Here is a 6000-nt window from a genome sequence, read left to right as displayed (position 1 = left end):
GCTTGAAGTGCCCGACTAATTAGTTGATTGTTTTGGACTAGAACGACGCAAATCCCCACTTTTCTTGCATCTGTTTCCACCACAAACGGATGGCTAAAGTTGAGTAAGTCCACAACATGGGGTTTCGATAAGGCCCGTTTCAACTAATTGTAAACCAAATTGGCCTCTCCAGACCAATGAAACTTACACTTTTTTTTAATAATTATATCATTGGTTTTGCAATCATACCATAGCCCATAACAAATCTATAGTAATAGCCCGTCAACCCCAAAAACTCTAGGAGTTGTTTTATCGAATTGGGTACTGGCCAAGAACTCATGGCCTCCAATTTTTGGGTATCCGCTACTACAGCCTTGTTGTTAATTATATGAACTAGGTATGTGATATGTAGATAAACAAATTAACATTTTTCATTTTTAACAAATAAAGTGTTTATTCGCAGAACTTCTAGGATCATTCGGAGGTGCTGAAGATGATCCTTCCAAGATTATCTATAAATTAGAATATTATCAAAGAAAACTAGAACAAATTACCTCAAATACGGTTTGAAGATCAGGTTCATCAAACTTTGAAAAGTTGAAGGTGCGTTGATTAGACCAAAAGTTATAACAAGAAACTTATATAGTCCAAAAAACGATATAATAGGAAAAACGACTTTATGATAATCTATCAGATTCATTCTTATTTTTTTTGGAAAAACGACTTAGCGTCATTTTATTAAAAATTCCAAAAATGGAAAAAAAACCCACGAGTTTAAGATATCATTCTAAACAGGCCTAGAATGATTTTGAAGTCGTAATATTCTAAGTAAAAGCTAAAAAGCTTAAAACGTAAATGAATTATTGTTAGATAAAATTGGACCGGTTCACAGAACTTAACAAATAAACCTTCCATGCAGGAACAAAGGAACCGGACCGGTCAAACAAATAAACCGGCTAAGAAGACTAGCCGGTCAAGCTACTAAACCGACCAGGAACATTTGGAACATCACCGCACAAAGAAAGGATCGGCCAAAGCTTAAAACCGGAAACATCAGACAACCGATCAGCCACAAGGCAGAGGAATAACCGGAAGCTGTCCGGTTAAACCACTCACACCGGAAGCCATCCGGTTAAAGTCAAATGACCGACCAAGTATAAGAAGAAAATTTGGGTATCTGTTGAGAATGATACCAAAGGAAAAGACTGAACACTTCCATATCCATACAAGTCTGAGGAAAGTCTGCAGGCTGCAGAAGACAGTCCTACAGGATCTTTCCACTTCGGGATAAGTCAGAAAGGAGATCTTCCAAGTATAGACAACTGTTTAACAGACAGTGTCCACATTGAGTAAAAGACAAACCTAGCAGGTTTGTCTTACACACCGGAAGAACAGACTGCCAAGTCTGTGAGATTGACCGCCAGGTCTTAGATTGACCGTCAGGTATGAAAAGATGACCGCAGGGTCTGAATCACTGAACCTCTGAACCTCTGCTCAGCCAATCAGATTCAAGGAAGTGAAATATGACCGTTGGCATATTTCATCTATAAAAGGGGCAGTTGAAGAAGAATAAATGTGGGACAAGTGGGACAACGAGAGACTCTAAGAGCATTTAATTTACAAGTGAAAAACAGTGTGTTCTCTCTCTAGAGAAAGCCTAAGTGCTAAAGTTGAAGTGTGTTTTACCATTTCGGTGTAAATTGTAAGAGTGTTATCGAGCAGGAAATAAGTCTCGATCGGATTGTACTTGTATTCCTTAGTGAATATCCTTCTCGCGGTTTCGAGAGGAAGGGGTGACGTAGGAGCTTTATCTCCGAACATCCATAAAATCTATGTTGTTACTTACTTTCTGCCGGTTCCATTTTCTAACCGATTGATACCGCTCTAACCTATCTAACTCTATTCAAACTGTACCGCCAGGTTATAAAAACCGACCCATCAATTTTTCAAACCTTCATCATCCGAAACCGGTTCTGTCTATCATACAAGTGTGCTGCTTCAACCTGAAACAAACCTCTTCCGCGCTTGAACCTAGTTCAAGGGTTTGTGACAGGTTGTGTAGTATTGAAACCCCGGTGTTAATCTCTAACAAGATTAATCACCACCCTTCGAGTGAGACCCGCTAACCGGTCCAACCCCCGGTCCTCCAACGGCTACCTAGATCCTAACAATTGGTATCAGAGCGGTTAGTTTCAATACTCAAGCAAGCATGTCTTTCGATAGGCCTCCAATGCTAGAAGGTGATGACTTTGCCAACTGGAAGGCACGCATGCACCTACACTTAATCACTTTGGATGATGAGATGGAGTCCATTCTGGCCGAAGGACCGATAATCATTGATAAGGACAGAAAGGAATGGACAGCTGAAGACAGAAGAAGAAACAACCTGGACAACCATGCTAGAAACCGGATCTCCAACAGTGTGGACAGAAACACATACTGCAAGATCAGAGACTGCAAAACCGCGAAGGAGACATGGAACACGGTTACTCAAATCTTTGAGGGAAATGAAAGAACAAAGGAAAACAAGGTGATGGTAGCTACTCAGAAGTTTGAAAGCATCAAAATGAAACCGGGAGAAACAATGAAGGAGTACAGTGACCGGTTCACTGGTGTGTTAGATGAGCTAGCAACTCTTGGCAAGATGTATGACAACAAAGAGGTCATCATGAAAGCTTTGAGATCTCTTCCAAGTGCATGGGACATAAAGACAATGGTAATGAGGGAATCAAAAAGCCTACGTAAGATGAAACTACACGATGTATTCGAAGATCTTAAGGCATATGAGTTCGAAATGAGATCTAGGACTGAAGAGGAAGTTTCGGCCTCAACCTCAACCAGAGCACTAATCACATCTACAGAACCGGCTGCACCTGCACCGATCAGAACCGCCGAACAATTCACCGAGGATTCCATGGCAATGCTTGCACAGAAGTTTGGTAGATTCATGAAAAGAAGCCAACCAACAAACTACAACAATGGTGATAAATCCAATATAAGGTGTTATAACTGCAACTGTTTGGGACACTTTAAGTGGGAATGCAGAAAACCGAGGAGGGATGACCGGAAACCGGATTACCAAAATAACTGAAACAATTATCAACAAACCGGTGAAGGAAGTGAGGTTCAGAAAGCACTGATAGCCGATGATGGAGGAAGTCTATGGGCTCACAGTGACAGTGATGATGAACTCACATGCCTCATGGCAAATGAGGAACATGTATTTGACTCTCCCTGTGAAGAATTTACTAAAGATGAGTTATATAATGCATTGAATGACATGGTAGAAGAGTATAAGAACCTGCTAGCCATGTTACCTAAGCAACTCAGCCTTAGAACCGACCCTATAGTACCCATTTCGATAGAACCAGAAGTACCCGTTATAACCGAACCAGAGGTCATAGAACCTGATGAAATCCCTAGCATAGAAACCAAATTAGAACCCGAACCACCAATTAGGACCGAACAGTCTAGTGAACCAGCTAGAGAACTAACCGAAGAAGAAAATGACCGACTCCAGTATAAGATGGCCGCATATAAGAGATCTAGTGATATGGTAAAGAAAATGTGTAGTCATTACAGACACCCTTTTTGCATGTTCGGTTTAGGATACACAAAGGATAGCTCCAAAGACCAAAAAACCGTAGAGAAAGTAAGGTTTACAAGGAGTAATCTTCCTCTTATTAGATTCATCAACAGCTCCCTGACCGCTGAAGAAGAGTTGACCGCATACTATAGGGAAGACAAACTAAAATACAACTATGTTGGTCCAACCGACTCTGAGAAATGGTTTGACCCTGAGAAAAGAAAAGCCGACATTCTCAAAAATAGGAAAGCCAATCGTCAACCGCATAGGTCAAACCTAAGATTACCCTCACTTAAGACTCTTGTAGAAAAACCGAGATACCCAAAACCGAGTGCCAAAAGGACGGTTAAAACCTTAGCAAAGAAGGCTGTCCGGTTTGTCAAGGTTTGGATACCCAAGGGACTAATCGCATGTGGACCCAAGTGAATGTGGGTACCAAGTAGTTGTAAATATATACTTTTTGCGGGATTAAAGAAATGGCTAGGAAACTCTGAATGGTACCTGGATAGCGGTTGCTCCAGGCATATGACCGGGAACAACAACCTGCTAACCGACATCAGAATAGAAACCGGTGCTCTAATCACCTTCGGTGACAACTCAAAAGGTAGAACTGTGGGCAAGGGTAAGATTGTCCATGGTAACCTAACAATTGATAACGTACTTCTAGTAGAAAACCTACGTTTTAACCTGCTAAGCATTAGTCAAATGTGTGATGCTGGATACACGGTAGAATTTCTTAAACATGCATGCTTAGTTAAGAACTCTCAAGGCATATTATACTGCTAACCGGAAACAGGCTAGGTAATATCTACAAAGTAGACTGGAAAACTAAGGTAGAATACCCTGTATGCATGATAGCTAAGACTGATCAAACCTGGTTATGGCATAAGAGACTAAACCATCTAAACATGAAAACTTTAAACTACATTCGCGGTAAAAAGCTAGTTGAAGGTATTCCTGACATAGTATTTAACAAGGATAAGGTTTTTTTAGCATGTCAAATGGGCAAACAGACTAAGTCAACCTTTAAGAGTAAAGGAAATATCCAATCTAGCCGATGCTTAGATCTCTTACACATGGATTTATTTGGACCGATTCAGGTAGTTAGCCTAGGAGGTATGCTTTACACCATGGTAGTTATTGATGACTATTCTAGGTTCACATGGATAATATTTTTACCATCTAAACGTGAAACCGCATCAAACCTGATCACACTTCTTAAACGTTTGCAAAATGAAAAATCAACTCGCATTAATAGCATTATAAGCGATCGAGGTACCGAATTTACCAATAGTACCTTAACTGCATATCTTGATGAATCCGGCATTAGACACGAGTTGTCTAGTGCTAGGACTCCTCAACAAAATGGCCTGGCCGAGAGAAGAAACCGGACTCTCAAGGAAGCCGCACGGTCCATGATAGCTGATTCGGGTATTGCTCAGAAATTCTGGGCTGAGGCTATCAACACTGCATGCTATACACAAAACCGGTCTCTGATTAACAAGTTTCATAACAAAACACCATATGAGGTTTATTTTAACAGGGTTCCTAATCTTAAGTACCTCAAGATTTTCGGTTGTAAGTGCTATATTCATATAAATGGTAAAACATATCTTTCTGCTTTTGATGCAAAAATCGATACTGGGATCATGTTAGGTTACTCAACAGTAAGTAAGGCATATAGAGTGTACAACAATAGAACTTTAACCATGGAGGAATCACTTCACGTGGTTTTCGATGAATCGGTTGAAAGTAATACTGCATCATGCTTTGATCTACACAACAGATTGGAAAACAACAATATCCACTCTGATAGTGAAGATGAAATCCCGGTTTTCAGGCGGTTTGTCCATGACCAGATGGGTAATATTGAAACCCAGCCGGATCAAGCTGTCCCACGACAGGAAGCTGACACTTCGGCCCAATCCGAGGAAGTCGGTCGGTCTGACAATCTTGTTCAGCCTACCGATATGTCTAGTCTTGATCAAACAAACGGTAATCTGGTAGACATCCCTGAACCGAATTTCAAAAGAAACACTAAACATCCTCCTGAGAAAATTATAGGTGATCCTTCAGAACATGTTCGAACTAGGGGTCAACTACTGGAGGAATACCTTAATTCCGCCTTTATATCCCAGATTGAGCCGAAAAGAATAGATGAAGCATTGTCAGATCCAGATTGGATCTTGGGAATGCAAGAAGAATTAAACCAGTTCGAGAGTAATAAAGTCTGGTACCTAGTCCCTAGACCGAAAGATCAACCGGTCATAGGAACAAGATGGGTATTTAGAAATAAACTCAATGAAGACGGTTTGGTCACAAGGAACAAAGCCAGATTAGTGGCACAAGGTTACAAACAGGAAGAAGGTATTGATTTTGAAGAATCTTTTGCTCCTGTAGCTAGGATTGTGGCCATTAGGATTTTTCTAGCCTTT

The sequence above is a fragment of the Impatiens glandulifera genome, chromosome 8, assembly GCF_907164915.1.
Source record: "Impatiens glandulifera chromosome 8, dImpGla2.1, whole genome shotgun sequence".
NCBI classification, from domain to species: Eukaryota; Viridiplantae; Streptophyta; class Magnoliopsida; order Ericales; family Balsaminaceae; genus Impatiens; species Impatiens glandulifera.
The sequence above is the reverse complement of the archived record's forward strand: the minus strand, read 5'-3'. Positions refer to the sequence as shown.